At 42.9% G+C, this 21,513-nt stretch overlaps 10 non-coding genes across 10 annotated transcripts; 9 read left to right on the top strand and 1 right to left on the bottom strand.

The window, feature by feature from the left end:
* The first annotated feature begins 8,480 nt into the window (after positions 1–8,480).
* Positions 8,481–8,572, top strand: trnar-ucu (transfer RNA arginine (anticodon UCU)). The gene is given in 2 exon segments: positions 8,481–8,517; positions 8,537–8,572. It is a non-coding gene; the product is annotated as a tRNA-Arg (tRNA).
* A 595-nt stretch (positions 8,573–9,167) lies between these two features.
* On the top strand, positions 9,168–9,259 carry trnar-ucu (transfer RNA arginine (anticodon UCU)). Its single transcript is given in 2 exon segments — positions 9,168–9,204; positions 9,224–9,259. It is a non-coding gene; the product is annotated as a tRNA-Arg (tRNA).
* A 2,342-nt stretch (positions 9,260–11,601) lies between these two features.
* trnar-ucu (transfer RNA arginine (anticodon UCU)) lies at positions 11,602–11,693 on the bottom strand. Its single transcript is given in 2 exon segments — positions 11,602–11,637; positions 11,657–11,693. It is a non-coding gene; the product is annotated as a tRNA-Arg (tRNA).
* A 222-nt stretch (positions 11,694–11,915) lies between these two features.
* On the top strand, positions 11,916–12,007 carry trnar-ucu (transfer RNA arginine (anticodon UCU)). The gene is given in 2 exon segments: positions 11,916–11,952; positions 11,972–12,007. It is a non-coding gene; the product is annotated as a tRNA-Arg (tRNA).
* Positions 12,008–12,706: 699 nt separating this feature from the next.
* trnar-ucu (transfer RNA arginine (anticodon UCU)) lies at positions 12,707–12,798 on the top strand. Its single transcript is given in 2 exon segments — positions 12,707–12,743; positions 12,763–12,798. It is a non-coding gene; the product is annotated as a tRNA-Arg (tRNA).
* A 284-nt stretch (positions 12,799–13,082) lies between these two features.
* On the top strand, positions 13,083–13,174 carry trnar-ucu (transfer RNA arginine (anticodon UCU)). The gene is given in 2 exon segments: positions 13,083–13,119; positions 13,139–13,174. It is a non-coding gene; the product is annotated as a tRNA-Arg (tRNA).
* Positions 13,175–18,663: 5,489 nt separating this feature from the next.
* trnar-ucu (transfer RNA arginine (anticodon UCU)) lies at positions 18,664–18,755 on the top strand. Its single transcript is given in 2 exon segments — positions 18,664–18,700; positions 18,720–18,755. It is a non-coding gene; the product is annotated as a tRNA-Arg (tRNA).
* Positions 18,756–19,509: 754 nt separating this feature from the next.
* trnar-ucu (transfer RNA arginine (anticodon UCU)) lies at positions 19,510–19,601 on the top strand. Its single transcript is given in 2 exon segments — positions 19,510–19,546; positions 19,566–19,601. It is a non-coding gene; the product is annotated as a tRNA-Arg (tRNA).
* Positions 19,602–20,392: 791 nt separating this feature from the next.
* On the top strand, positions 20,393–20,484 carry trnar-ucu (transfer RNA arginine (anticodon UCU)). Its single transcript is given in 2 exon segments — positions 20,393–20,429; positions 20,449–20,484. It is a non-coding gene; the product is annotated as a tRNA-Arg (tRNA).
* A 791-nt stretch (positions 20,485–21,275) lies between these two features.
* On the top strand, positions 21,276–21,367 carry trnar-ucu (transfer RNA arginine (anticodon UCU)). Its single transcript is given in 2 exon segments — positions 21,276–21,312; positions 21,332–21,367. It is a non-coding gene; the product is annotated as a tRNA-Arg (tRNA).
* The last annotated feature ends 146 nt before the right edge of the window (positions 21,368–21,513 follow it).

Raw genomic sequence — 21,513 nt, 5'->3', positions numbered from 1 at the left:
AAAAGTTTGGTCTACATAATTCAGTCCATCACAACAATAAAACATGGAAACTTTCACCGCTGTAAAATCTCACAGTAAAAAACACAGTAAATTAGTTAATGTCTTTCTTTAACTAAGGAAACCTTGTAAGGGATTCTGTGCCTCAGCTAAGGAGAAATTAAGCTTTAAGTGTCATATTTAAAGAGAAAACTAAAGGTGTGCTGTGCAACTGGTCCCTGACGTCAGGAGGTTGTTAACAGGAGCTTGTAAGGCCCCACCCTTGGGAGGCTCTATGGGGTGAACAAAACTCCACCACTGACCGAAAATAACCTCAGAAGACACCTTTAAAACACTCAGATCTATTAACAAATAAACAAACAAAACAACAAAAATCGCAGGCTGTGAGGCAGCAAGGGCAGCAGGACCAGCGCCAGAAGCCTCTCTGCTCTGCTGCTGGTACAGGAGCTCTTAAGCACCTCCTCCACACCAGGTGCAATGGACCTCCTTAAGCAATGCAGCACACCTGGACAGGAAGAAAACACACACAGCTGTAGCAGAGCTGAATTATCCACCGAGGTCTCTTCCTCTCCAGAACAAATGGACCAGGTCATTAAAGCCTTGTTTACAGGGATACCGATACAAATAAAAACTGATTTTTATTTCTTTTGTATAAAAAAAAAATGGTTTATGTGATCAGTTGTGAAAGCGATATCCCTGTTTACATGAAAAAGCAAAAACTGCAGCTTTTTGCTGTAATTAGCACGCCAGGCCAGTAGGTGGCGATACGCCATACATCAAACACCATAGAAGAACGTTCTGCCCCTGCACAGTGATTTGTTTTCCTCATGGCACTAGTGATAAAAACAATGATAAACTACATTTGAACCTCATGTAGCATAGTTAGCTGCTATGCACTGACTAATATTGGGCACAGCAGACGTCTTTGTGCGCCGATGTAGCGGTGATGTTGGTGCAGCAGTGCTAAGTTCAGTTGTACGCTCGTAAGTAGTCCCAAAAGTGCTAACACGATGCAAACAACCCGGCACATATCCGCCATTGTTGTTGTGGTTACCGGGCGCCTAATGGGCACAAACTTTCACATTGGAAGGCCTTTTTAAAAATCTCCATTTTCATTGAGAAAAACAGCGCTTTTGTGTAAATGACAGGTGCAAACGCAAAGATAAATACCTGTTTTCAGAAATAAACAGAACCGTATAAACAGGCCCTTAAACCAGTAAAAACACTGACACTACTCGTTTCAGAGGGGCTTCTTACTACAGTGGTTGACATGGAAACATGAATGTCCCCATCAAGAGCCAGTGTTTGGTTTGTCCGTTCTGAGCTACTGCAGAAACATGGCAGCACAACATGGTGACTCTGTAGATGGAGACTGGTCTCACTCCGAAGTCGTCAAAATCCGGCGCTTGGGCAGTGACTTACGGCATCAGAGAAAAGCGTCCTTTAAAGCTGGCATGAATCGCGGCCAGTTTCCGTGATAGTTTAATGGCACCCGGCAGCGTCAGGAGAAACATGGCAGGACAAGGATGAAAGTTAAATATAACCAAATAAGTCATGAAATAAATATACATATCATAACCTGCTGCCGCTTTCTGCTGTTGTTAAATGGCACTTGTTGGCACACACTGCTGGACTGAATGTAAGCACGGCTGTGATTTGGTCGTAGACACGAGGACGCGGGCCTACTTTGTATTAATAATCTGAATCTATGAAGTAACCAAAGCTGTCAGATAAATGGAGTGCAGTAAAAGTACAGTATTTCCCTGTGAGATGTAGAGTAGAAGTATAAAGTACAGGTACTCAGTTACTTTCCACCACTGCTGATATCTGAACCAGGCGGGGTTAATTAGGGACAGGAAGTGACGACGTCTCCCCCTGTTTCTCACTGAAATGAATGAGGACCCAAATCTAGGGTGACTGCACCGTTAGGGGTCGTGGGCGGACTTTTGTTTCAGCCAATCCCAGTGAAGGAGGTTTTTGCACAGCATGAGAGGAAGCAGAGGTCATCTTGTTGTTGTCTTACAACACTGAATGAGTCCAGCTGGGTTATTCATATTAGCCGCCACATCAGGTGTGAGTGTTTCTGTCAGACTCTCAGCTCGTCTCAGCATGAATCAGCAAAACATCATGAGGCCCCAGACTGCTCAGTGAGCTGGACTCTCCCTCTCTGTCTGCTGGCTCACTGTCTGTACTGTCGCTGATTAGTAAGCACGGCGGGAGTTCACTCGTAGGGCTTTTTGGACGGGTTTCAGTTCTTCTCTCACTCTGCCTTTTGGCAACTGCTCATCTCTCCTTCCATGTCCGCTCGCTGTGTCGGCTGGGTTTCAGTTCTGTGTCTGCCCTGCAATGTGTGTTAGACATTTCACTGGCTCCTGGCTGCATCTCAATACTCTGACCAATGGCCTCAGGGCTCGATCTCAAAACTGTGCTAGTTTACTGGCTGGGTTTCAGTACTATTGAGTCACTTTGTTGGCTGGTTGCAGTGTAACGTAGTGTATCTTTGGGCTGGGTTTCAACACAGTCCAATGAGCCTTCTGTTGAGGCCTCAGAGCTGTTTTTTGATGTAGTTTTATTACTGTTCAGTGGCTGTTTCTTGCTTTGGTAATTTGAGAGTTTCATATTTTAAAGATTATCTTTCTCAGAATGTGTCTCATTACATCAGCACTCATATAAAATGTTGACCACGAATAAAAACACATGCAGGAGCTCACCGTGGCCTAAACTACACCAACTAATATTGACACTATTTGGACAAAATACTTTTGAGTTATTATGTACAATCCATTTACTGCAGCTCTTCTGGACAACAGTATTATAGATTACAGACTTTTTTTTTGTACACAAATCTAATTGAAACTATGGAATCAACTACGACGGAGTATTAGGGCCACATTGAAGAAAAGAAATTCAGAGATTGAGAGAATAAAGTCATAATATTATGAGAATGAAGTCGTAATATTACAAGAAAAAAGTCGTAATATTACAAAAATAAAGTCGTAATATTATGAGATAAAGTCGTAATTTAATGAGAAAAAAGTCATAATATTATGAGAATAAAGTCGTAATATTATGAGAATAAAGTCGTAATATTACGAGAAAAAACTCGTAATATTACAAGAACAAAATCACAATTTAATGAGAATTAAGTCGGAATATTATGAAAATAAAGTCATAATTTAATGAGAATAAAGTCGTAATATTACGAGAATAAAGTCGGAGTTTTTAAGGATATAACCAACAACAAACAGAATGGGTTAGATACGGAGCTCCTTAATGGTCAAGTCGGGAGATTTTTTTGGACTGACTTTTGCATTGCCTCGCACTACTTTTGCATTGCCTTGCAGGGCGGGACAGACAATCAGACACAGGTGATGTCATCAAAAGGGAGGGAAAACACACAGGGGCAGGAAGTGAAGTGATCTGAAACGAGAGGAGATGTGAGTTTCAAAGTAAAACAGGAAACAACATGAATGAATGAAATAAAAAAACAGAACCTGAGGAACCTGAGCTGTGACAGTCAGAAATGTTTGTTGGCTCTGTGATGATTTGGTACCGCAAACAATGATGAAAATGCTAACATTAGCATTCACCACCTAGCTAACTTGCTCCTAGCCACAGCGGCACATTGGTAGCCTACATTTTAATCAGCACTGACATTGTGGCACAAGTTTGGTTCATGTGTGGGAAGAGATAGCGGCCAAATGTTGGCGATAATGCTCCACAATTTGAGACAACACTACCCTGCTGAAATTAGTGCACCATGCAAGAAGTACATAGTGTAGTGTACTACATGGAAGTGTACTAACAAAAGCAGGGTACTCTGCTGAAATTGGTGCACCACGCATGACGTACATGCAGGTTGGGATCTGGCATAAAAAAGGAGGAGGAGAAAGAGAGAAAGAGGAAGGAGGGAGAGTTTGAGGTTTGAGTCTCATCCAGACTGATGTGTGTATCCCAGCGATGACCTGAACTCTGAGGACAGCAGACAGAAAAGGGAAACTGGAGGAGCGAGGAAATAATATGAAGATTGATGGTGTTTGTTTATTGATGCTGATCAGTCAATAAAAAGAGAGAATCACTGTCTCTTTCTGTCCACAGGTCAGATCAGCTGATCCAGATCTTCCTGAAGAAGAGGGTTATTGTGGTCTGCCTTCTGAAACTGTTTGGAGTTCAGTTTGTGAATGAAGCGCCCTCAGTCTGACAACATGCTTGCTGGCATCAAACTGAAAACTCTCTCTGGATCTCTGCTCGGTGCATGACTCATCTCACAGCCTGCAGGCACACAATCAGACGAGTTTGGAAATATTGACTCTCGTAGAGCTGAATGGTTTTCAAAATTAATTACATGCAGATTTAAAAGCTGCAGATTCTTTAGTTAATAACCTGCTCTGGCTCAGGATCATGAGTGACATCAGTGATGCAGATAAATGTAGTTTCACTGACTGACAGCAGACTGATGTCTTCATTTTGAAATGCTGTTAACATGCTGAGTGCAGGCTTTCAGTTCACATGATTCAAACTGGCTTAATTTGATATGTTTAAATTGCTCTTTGACACCAAGAACAAATTATAACTGAGTCCAGGAGTGATGTGACTCAACCCACACAGTCTGATCTTCATCCTGGAGCAAAGAAGGGCACAAGAATCAACACATTCTCCCTTCGACCTCGTCACATGTTGTTGTTTGGTCATGGACTTTCCACGTCCACATACAACGTCCAAGGTACCCTGGGTGTGTTGGTTGTTGATGTTCTGGGACGGTATATCAACTTCAGCCTGTTACATGCATTGTCTGTTTTCAAAATACACTTCTGTTTTCACAGGAAATTTACTGTTTGTATATAGTCTCTTTCAAAATAAAAGCTTTATGTCAGTACAACATCGCAAATTGACTTTTTTTTCCCCCCTCCAACAACTAATGCCCGTGGTTGAGTTGAGGCAACAAAAGCACGTGGTTAGGTTTTTTTTTTTTTTTTTATAAAAGAACAGGGTTTGGCTTTATAATCTTACAGGACACAAACGCCACTTTCCGGGTGAAAGTTGGTGTTTGTTGGACACCCCTCCTGCCCGCCCTGCTTGGACCATTGCCGCTGCTGAGCGACTGGCCGCATCTCATGCTGATGTTAAAGAACAGCTCTTTCGTCAGTGTCTGATGCCACAAGTCACTGCCCAAACGCTGGAATTCGACGACTTTGGAGTGAGGCTGGCTTGACAGAACAGTGTTGATATATGTCCCACTCTGTCTCTCTGTCCCTCCTTGCTTACCCCTTCATTGCCATTTTCCACCCATCCACCAGATGCCTTCAGACTTTCCCTCCTTTCCCCATCACCTGACTACACCACCATCCACCAGCCCAGTCGCCTGGAGAAAATGTGGGCATCGTACATTCCTGCAAAACACGTTTCATTTGTACGTTTCATACATATCATACCAATGTTTTTAAAGTAACGTTGTATATGAGCTGGCTTTGTTATCTGGAGGTGGCGGGGATGATGGATGGTGTGTCACCTTGGAGTGATGCCTGCCAAGCTGCAGACCACTGATACACCAACAAACAGCAAAACTGGTTGTTTTTAGCAACTCGTCATTTTTTTTCTGCAGCTCTTCAGACACAAATGTGAGAACTGTCGCTGGGCTAAACGAGGGTGTTTTTCAGTGGCCTGTCACTGTGTCTCCCACCCCTTATTATTGTTTTTGGTTGTTGTTTTTCCAGAGGGGAAACACCATGATAAATGACTGTTTTTATACCAAGAAATTGCTGCTTTGCACCCCCCAAACTGGGTGTTTTAAGCCAAAATGTGCTTTTTTTCCCAAACCAGTACCTTTAACAACTGGTGGACCAGGGGAGAGTGGACTCAACCGCTCGACTCTAAGGACAGTTTGGGTAAAATAAAACAGTCTTCATTGGTCAAAGTTGGGTTCATTACACAGAAGGACAATCAGTGGAGGCAAACAAATCTTATAGGGATGAGATAGAGGCAGAGTCAACAAGTAAAATAAAAAAAAACAAGCAAAGGACACAGGGAAACAAAAGGCTGGAACATGACACACAAGGAGCTGAGAAAAACTGGCACTGAGAGAAAACAAGAGACACACTAAATACTGTGGCGAGGGGAAGGATAACGAGACACAGGTGAGGCTGATCAGGGCGGGACAGACAATCAGACACAGGTGACGTCATCAGAAGGGAGGGAAAACACACAGCGGCAGTAAGTGAAGTGATCTGAAACGAGAGGAGATGTGAGTTTCAAAGTAAAACAGGAAACAACATGAATGAATTAAATTAAAAACATAACCTGAGGAACCTGAGCTGTGACATAACCAAGTGGTTTTTGTAAACCACAGCATTGCTGACACAGAAAGTTTCATCATACCTTCTATATAATGACATACAAATGTGTGTGGGCTTTGCAGAAATACACAATCAGTGGCAATTCTGGTGGATGAGTTGCATCGACACACCTGTTCCCACTGTCCTCCTCAGCTCTGCTACGGGCCTTCTTCACCCACCTCCTCACCTGCATCTTTACCCTCATCAGTCTCTCTTCATATATACATAAAACAGAAAGTGGACACAAACACATGAGCATAAACTTGACAGAATATAGTATGTACTTTTTAAGGGCAGCTGCATTACCTACTAAAAGTAAAAAGAAAAAGTTTGCGATGGGGAACGCACCCTCCAGCTTCCTCCCACAGTCCAAAGACATGCAGGTTAACTGATAACTCTAAATTGTCCGTAGGTGTGAATGTGAGTGTGAATGGTTGTCTGTCTCTATGTGTCAGCCCTGTGATAGTCTGGTGACCTGTCCAGGGTGAACCCTGCCTCTCGCCCGATGTCAGGATAAGCTATTATGGAAAATAAATAAACAACAAAGACAACGTCATGACTTCAGTTAGACCGAACCGCAGCAATATTCTACTATATTTATTATATTGTTTGGTGCTTTTAATTGGTGCAAGGCTGACACTGTGTCATCTGTGAGCCCACTTACATAATAATGAGCCTGATTGAATATTCCCAGCTGTGAGCCTCAGCTGCAGTTTGTCGGTGTGACCAGCAGGAGGCGGCGCAGACAGCAGAGCAGACAGACGGCTGCTAAAAACCATTATGTAACGTCTCTGTCTTCTCTCTCTGCTTCTCTCTTATCCTTTCATCGACTTATCTTCCATTCAGCCTTCCTCCCTCTCTCCCTCCATCCTCTTTCAAAGTGACTCACTCTTGTCTGTCTCTCTCCGCAGTCTCCTTCCTCTCACTCTGTGCACCTGTTTCAACCTGTAATATCTTAATACAATATAACCAGAGAATAACGTGAAGACATTTAACTGTTGGCTCTTTGTCTGACACACACACACACACACGCACACACACACGCACACTCCAGACAGTCATTAGACAACTGTCCGACCTTCATTGCCCCACATAGCCCACAGGAGACACACCACACACACACACAGCCTGCCTCAACACACACACACACACACACACACACATACTCACTCTCTCGTCACCTGAGGCGATACAGAAGTCTCTCTCTGAATAATGTGATCTCTCTTCAGGCGTGCTTGATTTAGCTCCTTTCTGCAGGATTTTTTCTTTCCTCTTGCAAAGACCTCAGTTAGATCTCTCCCCCCCCCGCCTTTACCCCTTCTGATAAATCAAATGCGCCCCAGGTTTCCACAGACGTGGATGATAACCTCTGCTTCTACCTGAAGAGAGAAGGAGACACACAGAACATACAGACATGCTTCTAATTATCACATTTTAAATCCTGTGAAGTCTGTCTCTCAGTACTGTCTGACTTCCTGACTTCCTGTCTGTGTCCCTGTCTGGTTCTTACCAAAGACGTAAATCTTTAAAAACAACTCACAAATATTTGGGTTCATGTTTTTTAAAAAAAAGGCTCAGTAATTTCCCAAATGTTGGAGCGATTCCTCAACTAAAGATCACAGATCACTCAAATTCTGCAGAGCAAGAGAAAACATCATGTCTGCTGCATGAAGTTGTGGATAGCGCATCGGACGTCTAGACAAAGACAGAAGAAGTAATTCAAAGGTTCTTGGTTCGAGTCCCACCAGAGGCGATCTTTAAAGATTGCAAAGTTAGGTGGGTGCAAGGTCCTGAGAAGGGAGATCACAGTCCCGGACACACCAAACTGACATCAAAGAACAAGCAGAGATGAAAGCCACCCATTCACCACCCCTCGCACTCGCCCTAATAGAACTTCAGCCCCTTTAACTTTCCTTGTTATCCCACCATATTTCCCCCTGATGCTGCTGGTCGCCATTAAACAATAATGGCGACTGGTTGCGTATCATGCCAAACATGAAAGGATGTTTTTTTCATCTGCTTCTGATGCCAGAAGTCACTCACCAAGTGCCCGTATTCGACCACCTCAGAGTGAAACCTGGTCAAAATTTTCAAGCAATACTGGGAGTCCTAAGTCCAAAAAGAGCCACTACATCTTAGGGAGCAACATGTGGCTCTGTGGCGCAATGGATAGCGCATTGGACTTCTAGACAAACACAGGAGAAGTGATTCAAAGGATGTGGGTTCGAGTCCCACCAGAGTCGAACTTTAAAGATTGCAAAGTTAGGTGGGTGCAAGACTTCTGAGAATGGAGATCACAGTTCCGGACACACCAAACTGACATCAAAGAACTAACAGAGATGAAAGCCAAATGTTCTGCTGCCTAACGTCACCTGTGTCTCGGCCAAAACTCTCCATCCCAGCAGTGTGCTTACAGTCTCTTTCAAAATAAATGCACTACATTAGTACAACTCCACAAGCTGATGTTTTTTCCCTCAACAACAAACACAGTTGGTTACATTTAGTCAACACATGCACATGGTTGGTGGTTGGCATGTGGTTGGGTTTAGAAAAAAAGAACAGGGTTTGGCTTTGCAATCTTACAGGAAGCAAACACCGGCCTCCCGGGTGAAAGGCTGGGGTTGTTGGACCCCTTCACCACCTCTCCCACTCACCCTAATAGAACTTCCGCCCCTTTAACTTTCCTTGTTATCCCACCACATTTCCCCCTGACGCTGCTGGCCATTAAACAATAATGGCGACTGGTTGCGTATCATGCTAACGTGAAAGGATGTTTTTTTCATCTGCGTCTGATGCCAGAAGTCACAGACATCATAAGAATCATAAGCAGCAACATGTGGCTCTGTGGCGCAATGGATAGTGCATTGGACTTCTAGACAAATACAAGAGCAGTGATTCAAAGGTTGTGGGTTCGAGTCCCACCTGAGTCGATCTTTAAAGATTGCAAAGTTAGGTGGGTGCAAGACTTCTGAGAATGGAGATCACACACCAAACTGACATCAAAGAACTAACAGAGATGAAAGCCAATTACTCTACTTCTGAATCTCTTCATACCAGCAGATGGCAGTAGTCTGTCAGTGCCTCTCAAAGTCAAGGATGCTTCCTTGGTAGCATGGGTCCTTCCAAGTTGGGTTCTACAGAGGGTAGGCGAGACTTCCTCCCAGCATTTAGTGAACTCAGATTGGCCCCCGCCTTAAATTTAGGCAAATTGTGCACAAAGAATTGTGGGTACTTTATGCCAGCTGAAGATACACTCATGTGTCCTTTAAAATTCTCTGAAGGAAGGACTCGGTCCTCATTAGAATTCAAAGGATCCTTGACATTAAAACAGTTCTTTGGCGGGATTCAATGCACAGCCTCCTTGACTTTGAGAAGCATTATGTATTTGTCATTCAGAAAGGGAAACCTGAGGATCGACAGGGCGGATTCAAGATGCTCGTCAGCCAGTCAGCACGTTAACAACACAACACAAGGACACAAACAGCTACTAACCATCTCTGCCAAAGACCCCAGTGGATAAAAAATAATCATACCTAATATAAAAGGTTTGTTTTGATCTCAGTTGGGTAAAACATGATCCTTGACCCCATGAACCTTTTTTTTTTTTTCCTATAACCAAGTGCTTCTTGTGCCGTAACCTACAAACACATTAACCACAGCACCGTTGAAACATAAAGTTTTGGTGATTTTTGTCTCAGTTCCACTTCAGCTCTCCTTTTCCACTAACTGACAATCATCAGTAGTTTTTGTGACCTGTTTTACGTTAAACACAAGGCCTGCTCAGTGGAAATATGAGGAAATGTCAGCCGTAATCAACAAGGACAACAAAACACAACATCTGACCCTTTTCCTGTCGTCTCTCTCCTTTTAGTGTGTCACATTAAAGTGGAAAAAATGCTCCCACTCGCTGCCATTAAAAAGGTCGGAGCTGATGTAGCAGTAAAGGTCAGGAAATGCATACAGAAGCACACACACACACACACACACACACACAGCATACACACACACACACACACAGAGCATACACAGTGCTCAGCTCATGTACAAGTGTACGGTTGAACAAAAGAAAGGGTGAAGGGAGGAGAGTTTGAGTTCAATTGTGCAGGGTCTGTGTTCGTGTGTGTCTGTGTGTGTGTGTGTGTGCATAAAGAAGTGGGCGTGGCGTAAAGATGGTAAGGAGCTGATTGGTCCATTTGGGGGTACATACAGCGCTGTGATTGGCCAGTTTGCATCACAATAGGAGCTGAGATTGGCTGACAGGCGGACAATGGCCGTGTCATTGGTCAGTTCAGGGAACAAAAGGCTGTTTGGGCATCGAGGCGGAAAGGTGAGGAGGTCAGTGTGTGTGTGTGTGTGTGTGTGAATGTGTGTGTGTGTGTGTGTGTGTGTGTGTGTTCAGTCCATTGTGTTGTATGCAGGACAAGACGTCTTCTGCAGCACGTTGGGAAAAATATGAAGTGAAATAAAATCATTTGAGACTCTAATTTGTGTGTTTTCGTAGCCTGGATATTTTGATATTTTACATTTGCTTGGTCATACTTCCCCCTTTTATTTTATAAATCAGCTGATGATAACAAAACTGATCAATAATTATTTACAGCTCTCTGTGTTACTGCAGAATGACTGTAGCTTTAAAAAAAAAGAAGTTATTATTTCAATAATAATAATAATAGTGTTCATGTGACCCATCGTTACTCCCACATATTGTAACCTAATTAACATTATATTGAGCCTCATACAAGAAACAGTATACAGACAAGTTTCCTCCTCTTTTTGTTCATATCCATGATTTGTTCTCATTTTGTCAGTACCCAGTGATTTCTGGGATTCACCAGTGTTGTCTTATATTTGATCCTATCTGAGGTCAGAGAACATGTTACATGAGATTGAGAGCACTCTGACTAAGATACGAGAAAAACAAACCTTAGGTACCTTCACTTTACTTGAGAACACTGTTTACTCCACAAAAATTATTTGATAACTTTAGGGACTTTACAAATTAAGGTATTTGGAAACAAACAATATGAAAATATACACGTGTAGCTGAAATGATTAGTTTCATTATATCAGCTTCTCAAATACAAAGACTTGAAGAATTTTACAGTGTAATAGTAGTACTTTTACTTAAATAAAGGATCTGAATACATCCATCACTATTGCTACCTGTTGGCATGACAACTGTGTACCCCCTTTTGCTATACGAGCCCTGAGGTGGAATAACAGCACCTTGAACAGGCTTTTTGTATTTTTAACTGCCTAACACTTTAAAGATCGACTCTGGTGGGACTCGAACCCACAACCTTTGAATCACTTCTCCTGTGTTTGTCTAGAAGTCCAATGCGCTATCCATTGCGCCACAGAGCCACAAATGTGATACTCCAATGGTTCCCTTTGATCATCAGACTGGAAATGTTCTGTACAAATTCAAACACACAAGACACAAGACATGATCCAGGATCTGGACGCTAGATTTTGACGTGGTGTTGAACTTTTTAAAGTCTGATGCAAAACTTAAGTACTGCATATTTAATTGTTCCTCTACATCAAGTTTGCCGACAAAAACAGTCACATTAGCACTAAACCTGTGCCTCTGTGGTGCAATGGATAGCGCATTGGACTTCTAGACAAACACATGCGAAGTTATTCAAAGGTTGTGGGTTCAACTCCCACCAGAGTCAATCCTTAAAGGTTAAACCATGATTTTCTTTGATGTAGATACTTGTGAAGTTGATGCAAATCATGAGCTGAAATCAACTGTAGACTCAGACATTCAGAACAATTGATGCATCTTAATGACTCAAGCTAAAGCAAAACTTACAACCTTGTAAAACCCAAACTGGTCTCACTATGAGGTCCTTGAAATCTCACACTTGATCAGTGATTTCTGGCATGAGTGCTGGATGAGTCTAACAACCACCAACCTTCAGGCCGGTGTTTGCCTCCCACAAGATTGTAAAGCCAAACCCTGTTCTTTTTTCCTGAACCCAACCGTGTGTGTGTGTGTGTGTGTGTGTGTGTGTGTGTGTGTGTGTTGGCAAAACGTAACCATGTGCGTTTTTTTGCTGAAGGAACAAAAGCATCAATTTGTAATATTGTACTGACGTAGTGCTTTTATTTTGAAAGAGACTGTATTTAAACTGTACAGTTCCTGTGAAAACAGAAGTGTATTTTGAAAACAGACAAATGAAACATCTCTGAACATCAACAACCAACACACCCAGGGTACCTTGGACGTCATATCTTGACATGGAAAGTCCATGACCAAAAATGGATGTGACAAGGTTGGAGTGAGAATGTGTTGTAAAACCATTACAGTACTATAATGTCGATACATCAAGTCTGCCCAGAAAAACCCATTGCTTCAGCACAAATTGTGTGGCTCTGTGGCGCAATGGACAGCGCATTGGACTTCTAGTTAAGCACAGGGGAAGTGATTCAAAGGTTGTGGGTTCAAGTCCCACCAGAGTCGACCTTTACAGGTTTAGAATGCTTAGAGTTAAGTCATTATTTCCCTTGATATTAATACTTGTAAAGCTGATAAAACCATACAAACCAACTGCAGACTCCGACTGCATCCTGCTCTGCCACTGAGCGAAAAGGGACAATAGGGTCCCAGTTAAAAGTGACTGAAGTTACCCTTTAATTATTGACAAAACTTAAATTGCTGTAAACCCCCCACAGCAATACATATTTCATCATTTCTCTATGTAAAGTCTACCTGCAAACAAACATCATCGAGTATGTATCATGTGTGGCTCTGTGGCGCAATGGATAGCGCATTGGACTTCTAGCTGAGAAGAGGAGAAGTGATTCAAAGGTTGTGGGTTCGAGTCCCACCAGAGTCGAGCTTTATATGTTTGTACAAAGAGAGGTTTGGCATCATGTTACAACACACAATAGAAGTGTCTTGTTTGTAGTGTAGTGAGGTAAACACACATTCACCAGCTAGGGAACACCTTGCCAGTACTGTTCCTCCTTTTGGTCCATATTGACATGATGACATCACACAATTGCTGCAGAGTGGTCGGCTGCACATCCATGATGAGAATCTCCCGTTCCAGCACATCCCAAAGGTGCTCTATTGGACTGAGATCTGGTGACTGTGGAGGCCATTGGAGTACAGTGAACTCATTGTCATGTTTGAGATGATGTGAGCTTTGTGACATGGTGCGTTATCCTGCTGGAAGTAGCCATCAGAAGATGGGTACACTGTGGTCATAAAGGGATGGACACGCTCAGCAACAATACTCAGGTAGGCTGTGGTGTTTAAACCATGCTCAGTTGGTACTAAGAAAATCTCCCCCACACCATTACACCAGCAGCAGCAGCCTGAAGCGTTGATACAAGGCAGGATGGATCCATGCTTCCATCTGAATGTGGTTTTTCCAATCTTCTATTGTCCAGTTTTGGTGAATTGTAGCCTCAGTTTCCTGTTGTTAGCTGACAGGAGTGGCACCTGGTGTGGTCTTCTGCTGCTGTAGCCCATCTGCTTCAAGGTTGGACAAGGTGTTGTTGCTTCAGAGATGCTCTTCTGCACACCTTGGTTGGAACCAGTGCTTATTTGACTTCCTGTTGCCTTTCTATCATCTTGAACCAGTCCGGCCATTCTCCTCTGACCTCTGGCATCAACAAGGCATTTTGGCTCACTGGATATTTGCTCTTTTTGGGACCATCCTCTGTAAACCCTAGAGATGGTTGTGCTGAAAATCCCAGTAAATACTCAGAGCAGCCCGTCTGGCACCAACAACCATGCCACGTTCAAAGTCACTTCAATCACCTTTCTTCCACAAAAGTGGCCGGTGAGTGCATATCAGTTAAAATAAAGGGAGACAAAAGACAACATGCTGTTGCGCCACAGAGCCGTACACACATCTGCAAACACTGACACATATAAAACCCAAGGAGAGCTGACAGACACAACAAATCAATGCCTGGCTTTTGTGTGTGTGTGTGTGTGTGTGTGTGTGTGTTTACATGTGTGGCCGATCTGCATATGTGTAAATGAGTTCACACACACTCTGCCGTAGATTGGTGCAGTGACTTTATCTCTATGCAATTATGTAAATGAGGCCTGGTGTTGTAGGACAGTTACGTAAGCATCGTATTTCAAAAAGAGGTTTAGCAGGAAATTACATAAGATGCTGGTTCTGAGGCTATTTACAGCCACGATGAACTGCGCTCTGTCGACACAATCACACCAAGACAATGTGCTGTATTTATGGCTACGAGTGAGGAGGGAATTTAATACTGAGCACGAGCCAAGGAGCTGGTCAATTTAGGCTGGTGGCTGCTGAGTTCATCACTTCTGTCATTTGAAGGAAGACTTCAGAGCCACCAATTTGGTAACTGAAATTACACATGCAAAGATCCACAGTTAAATCTGGTCTCCTGCTCTCTGCTGGGAACCAGAAACTTTTGGCATCAGTCACCAGACAAAGGACAAAAGGGAGAGTCCATATCACCTCAGGTATGGAGGACTTGGCTCAGCTGTTTACTGAAACATTTTGCAGAGTGCACCTTTGAGTGTCCACTGAGCTGAGTAAATGAGGGCGTCATGACCCCCGCCTGTCTGTCTTCACTCTCTGTCTGCCTCACTTTCAGCTGCTGATCATAATTCATGAATCTCAAAGGAGTCCTGTTTCATCTGGCACTGATTGTGTTTGATGTGCTCCTTTCAAATTCTGTTTCTGACTAATACAGTCTGATTAGAGGGGGTGTCATTGTGAAAATCTATTAGACTGTTATCTTTAGAGCTTTCGTCGTGGACTTTTGCTCTTTTTTGTATCTTAAATGACTGTATTTCCCAACTGTCTATCCTATTTGTCACTTTTCAAGTTTTGAGTAGGTGCTTTACAGTAGAATATCCAAGTGAAGTGAAGTTACTTCACTTGGATATTCAGCCTCTGCTCAGAATGAGGTCTGTGTGTTTCTTTACTTTATCTGCTGAAGTTTCTCTGTGCTCACCTTTAATCTCAGTTTGAGATGTGTTTGCATCATAACAGCCAATCTTGTGTCCAGTAGTTGAACTTTTTGAATTAAGAATGTGCACATGTTCAAAGATTCAGGAGGTTTCAATGAGGGAAATGGGGTAGATATAACTTTCAGAGTTATTAAAAGTAAATGCCCTGAGTTAGAAATGTTACTCAAGTAAAAGTATATGTGTCAGGAAAATGTATTTGCATACTTAAAGTAAAAGTACTCACGCTCAGTGGCTCACTGGGTAGAGCAGGAAACCCATATATGAAGGCAAGGATACATTAAATACTAGTTTAACTAGTATTTAATGTATCAAATAAATGTAGGGCAGTGAAAAGTAAAATATTTCCTTCTCAGGTGTAATGGAGTAGAAGTATAAAGTAGCAGAACATGGAGATACTCAAGTAAAGTGCAAATACATCAGAATTATACTGTACTTTGTTACCTTCCACCACTGCTGCAAACTGCAGATTCAGACTTGTAATTATAAAAATATTATGAACAAATAAATTATGATGGATAAACATAGGACTTGACTATGACCTGTAAAGAAGCCCCACATTTACCAGGCTCAACATTAAAGTGAAGAACACATTAATCTGAAACTGACTGTTCTGCATGATTAATACTTTTACTTTTTGTTTCTCTTGTACTTGAGTAATGAGTAAAAGATCCGAGTACTTCTTTCACCACTGCAACCCTGTGTCAAATTAGGCCATTAGCTTGATGCTAACACATAATGGGAATTACCATTACACGCTACTGAAAATTACCATTGGGAAAATATTATCCTTGCAAATGATCCATTTTTATTTCAAATGCTTAACATTACATAACATAACACAAAGGAAACGTGCTCAAACCGAAAGGGCAAAAAATTCTCCATGCTCTCTGGAAACGAACTAACAGCAGCTGACTCCTGCCGCAGTAGGAATTGGACAGTATTAAAGGGATAGTGCACCCAAAAATGAAAATTCAGCCATTATCTACTCACCCATATGCCGAGGGAGGCTCAGGTGAAGTTTTAGAGTCCTCACATCACTTGCAGAGATCCAAGGGGAGAGGAGGTAGCAACACAACTCCACCTAATGGAGGCTGACAGCACCCCAGATTCAAACGTCCAAAAACACATAATTGAAACCACAAAATATCTCCATACTGCTCGTCCGTAGTGATCCAAGTGTCCTGAAGCCCCGACATAAAAAGTTGTTTGGAAAAACGTCATTTGAACTCTGTTTTTAGCCTCACTGTAGCCTGTAGCTCTAACTGTCTTGCTGTGGACTGTGCGCGAGACCAGCGAACGCACATGAACACACATGAAGGCAGTGCCCATGTCTCACGGTCTCGCGCAAGCGCGCACACATCAGCGCAGTGTACAGAGAGGCAGTTAGAGCTACAGGCTACAGTGAGTGTTGTGAGGACTCACAAACTTCACCAGAGCCTCCCTCGGCATATGGGTGAGTAGATAATGGCTGAATTTTCATTTTTGGGTGCACTATCCCTTTAAACAGATACACAGAACACATGTCACAAATGTCACATGACCTGCAAACTTACAGGAAGCAATCCACAAATGTGCAAATCCAGTTTCAAAATGGATCCACAAATGCTAAAATATGACTTTATGTGTATTTGCTGTAAACTCTTTACATTTGTAACACCTGTAACATTTTATGTGAAATTAAAGTACGTGTTTACAGAGTAAGTTGTATGTATTTTTGTGGATATGCCCTTACAAAACACAAATGTAAAAATACATGTTTGTGGATAGATTGTCTTGTGTGGGTTACAAATAATAAAATAATCCACACCAAACAATGTTCCACAGTTGAACACTTCAGTGTTGAGTCACAGCAGACATAAAGCTCAGCAGATGAATCTGAAACACTTCCAAATCCTGAGAGATCTCTGGAAAGTTTGCTTCTGCGTGTATAAGAGCTAAAAGTTTTTCTTTATTCCCTCTGCACTTCACCAAAGATTCAGTTGTACGGGACGGACAAATTCCTGTTGATTCCTCAGCTGGATGTTGGTAACCACAGTTAGATGTGTTTCTGAGATGCCTTACAGATATATGAGGGCTCATTATCTTTCCTTGGGTTTTGTTTGCCAAAGTGCGAAGCAGCAGGCCTCCTAAGGTGCTGCATGTGTTGTTTTCAACGGTTGATTAGCCTCACTTGGGGCTAAGTAGCTAAAGAGCTAAGTAGGCACACTCCCAATGTGATGCTCTCTTTGCCCTCTCAGTAGCTTAATTCAGTGGATTTGGTTTAAGCAGTTATGGAGCTAAACAGAAGCAGTTCTCAGATGGTGAGGAGATGCTTTGGAGGCATTGTGAAGAGGATTAGCTGATGGCGGTCTGATGACAGATGCTATTCTTGGCTTCAGCAAAGTTATTCTCCATGGTTCACTGAGCTAAGACCGCCCCGCTCTTCAAACCCCCCACTCCATTTTGAAAGAGTACTCCAAGTCTGCTGACCAACACAAACTGTCATATCAATGTAACAATGTTGCTCTGTGGGGCAATGGACAGCATGCTGGATTTCTAGACAGACACAGGAGAAGTGAATCAAAGGTTTTGGGTTTAAATCCCACCAGAGTCAATCTCTAAAGGTTTTCAAGGTGGGCATCAGAAAGAATTTATACTTCCTTTACATGCAACAATAAATCTCCTGCATGATGGCATAGATACAGCCAATAGATGGCATTAAAGACTGAGTTCATAGTTTCTAACAACAATCGAGACAAGGAATGGAGTGGAAGTCGTAATAATGTACAATGAGGTAGCATTGTAGACTGAGGTGGCCTGTGATAACACTGCAAGATGTGGCTGGAGAATTATGTTCACTTTATTACTGATTTGTTCCATTTTGCCATTTTTCACATTTCTTCTTTGTCTCCTATGGTCGTATCTTACTTGAACTATACTACACTGCCCCCACAATCTGTTTCATCTGTATACCTAAACTTTAAGAAAATGTCCATAAACGCAGACGAAATGAACTTAGAGTACTCTGTGTCTTTAACATTCCCCTGTACTACAAGGAAGTTGAACACCCTCATAAATCTTATAATGCTTGCCTTTGGTGGAACACCAACCCACAACCTTTGAATCACTTTTCCTGTGTTCTAGAAGTCCAGTGCGCTATCCATTTCACCACAGAGCCACACACTGTGCATTGCTAACTTGAGGTTTTTGTTTGCAGGTAGGTAGGTATGTGAATATATATCATTGAATATGTAGCACGGTGGTGGTTTTTACAGCATTTTAAGTTCTGTTGATCTTCAAAGGTTTACAGGCAAAGATATACGACTGGGAGTCTTAAGACCAAGAAGACCCACTACATGAAGAGATGCAACATGTGGCTCTGTGGCGCAATGGATAGCGCATTGGACTTCTAGACATACACAAAAGAGGTGATTCAAAGGTTGTGGGTTCGAGTCCCACCAGAGTCGAAGTCATTCAACCATGATCTCCCTTGACACCAGCCTCCTCTGCACTGCCTGTTCAAGGCAGGAACTTTGTGTTGTTATTCCACCTCAGGGTTCTGTACAAAAGGCACGAATGCAGAATGGTCAAGCGACCTATGACATGTAATGTACTGTGGGTGCGTTAGTTGTTGACATTCTGGTATGCCATGTCAACTTAGGCCTGTTACAAAATACACTTTGGTTTTCACAGGAAATGTACAGTGTGCATACAGTCTCTTTCAAAATAAATGCAGTACTTTGGTACAACGCCACAAGATGATGTTTTTTCCCTCAACAATAAACACAGTTGGTTACATTTAGCCAACACATGCACATGGTTGGTGGTTGGCATGTGGTTGGGTTTAGAATAAAAAAACAGGGTTTGGCTTTGCAATCTCACAGGAAGCAAACACCGGCGTCTGGGGTGAAAGGCTGGGGTTGCTGGACCCATTCACCACTCCTCCCACTCGCCCTAATAGAACTTCTGCCCCTTTAACTTTCCTTGTTATCCCACCACATTTCCCCCTGATGCTGCTGGCCGCCATTAAACAATAATGGCGACTGGTTGCATATCATGCCAATGTGAAAGGACAGTTTTTTCACTGGCGTCTGATGCCAGAAGTCATCACGCCAAGTGCCCGTATTTGACCACTTTGGAGTGAAACCTGGTCGAAATTTTCAAGCAATACTGGGAGTCTTAAGACCAAAAAGACCCACTACATCGGAGGAAGCAACATGTGGCTCTGTGGCGCAATGGATAGCGCATTGGACTTCTAGACATACACAAAAGAAGTGATTCAAAGGTTGTTGGTTCGAGTCCCACCAGAGTCGATCTTTAAAGGTTTACAGTGTTAAGTAGGTGAAAAGTCATTTGACCATGATCTCCCTTGACACCAGCCTCCTCTGCACTGCCTGTTCAAGGTAGGAACTTTGTGCTGTTATTCCACCTCAGGGTTCTGTACAAAAGCAGAATGGTCATGAACTTTCTACATCAACCTATGACATGCAATGTACCGTGGGTGCGCTGGTTGTTGACATTCTGGTATGAAATGTTAATTTAGGCCTGTTACAAAATACACTTTGGTTTTCACAGGAAATGTACAGTGTGCATGCAGTCTCTTTCAAAATAAATGCACTACCTTGGTACAACTCCACAAGCTGATGTTTTTTCTCTCAACAACAAACACAGTTGGTTACATTTAGTCAACACATGCACATGGTTGGTGGTTGGCATGTGGTTGGGTTTAGAAAAAAAAACAACAGGGTTTGGCTTTGCAATTTTACAGGAAGCAAACACCGGCGTCTGGGGTGAAAGGCTGGGGTTGTTGGACCCATTCACCACTCCTCGCACTCGCCCTAATAGAACTTCTGCCCCTTTAACTTTCCTTGTTATCCCACCACATTTCCCCCTGATGCTGCTGGCCGCCATTAAACAATAATGGCGACTGGTTGCGTAACATGCCAACGTAAAAGGACAGTTTTTTCATTGGCGTCTGATGCCAGAAGTCACCGACCAAGTGCCCGTATTCGACCACCTCGGAGTGAAACCTGGTCGAAATTTTCAAGCAATACTGGGAGTCCTAAGTCCAAAAAGACCCACTACATCTGAGAAAGTAACATGTGGCTCTGTGGCGCAATGGATAGCGCATTGGACTTCTAGACATACACAAAAGAAGTGATTCAAAGGTTGTGGGTTCGAGTCCCACCAGAGTCGATCTTTAAAGGTTTACAGTGTAAAGTGGGTGAAAAGTCATTCGACCATGATCTCCCTTGACACCAGCCTCCTCTGCACTGCCTGTTCAAGGCAGGAACTTTGTGCTGTTATTCCACCTCAAGGTTCTGTACAAAAGCAGAATGGTCATGAACTTTCTACATCAACCTACGCCATGCAATGTACCGTGGGTGCGTTGGTTGTTGACATTCTGGTATGAAATGTTAATTTAGGCCTGTTACAAAATACAGTTTGGTTTTCACAGGAAATGTACAGTGTGCATACAGTCTCTTTCAAAATAAATGCACTACCTTGGTACAACTCCACAAGCTGATGTTTTTTCTCTCAACAACAAACACAGTTGGTTACATTTAGCCAACACATGCACATGGTTGGTGGTTGGCATGTGGTTGGGTTTAGAAAAAAAAACAACAGGGTTTGGCTTTGCAATTTTACAGGAAGCAAACACCGGCGTCTGGGGTGAAAGGCTGGGGCTGTTGGACCCATTCACCACTCCTCGCACTCGCCCTAATAGAACTTCTGCCCCTTTAACTTTCCTTGTTATCCCACCACATTTCCCCCTGATGCTGCTGGCCGCCATTAAACAATAATGGCGACTGGTTGCATATCATGCCAATGTGAAAGGACAGTTTTTTCACTGGCGTCTGATGCCAGAAGTCACCGACCAAGTGCCCGTATTCGACCACCTCGGAGTGAGTCCTGGTCGAAATTTTCAAGCGATACTGGGAGTCCTAAGTCCAAAAAGAGCCACTACATCTGAGAAAGTAACATGTGGCTCTGTGGCGCAATGGATAGCGCATTGGACTTCTAGACATACACAAAAGAAGTGATTCAAAGGTTGTGGGTTCGAGTCCCACCAGAGTCGATCTTTAAAGGTTTACAGTGTAAAGTGGGTGAAAAGTCATTCGACCATGATCTCCCTTGACACCAGCCTCCTCTGCACTGCCTGTTCAAGGCAGGAACTTTGTGCTGTTATTCCACCTCAAGGTTCTGTACAAAAGCAGAATGGTC

The sequence above is a fragment of the Epinephelus lanceolatus genome, chromosome 4, assembly GCF_041903045.1.
Source record: "Epinephelus lanceolatus isolate andai-2023 chromosome 4, ASM4190304v1, whole genome shotgun sequence".
In the NCBI taxonomy this organism is placed as follows: domain Eukaryota; kingdom Metazoa; phylum Chordata; class Actinopteri; order Perciformes; family Serranidae; genus Epinephelus; species Epinephelus lanceolatus.
This window is presented reverse-complemented; position numbering and strand designations above follow the sequence as displayed.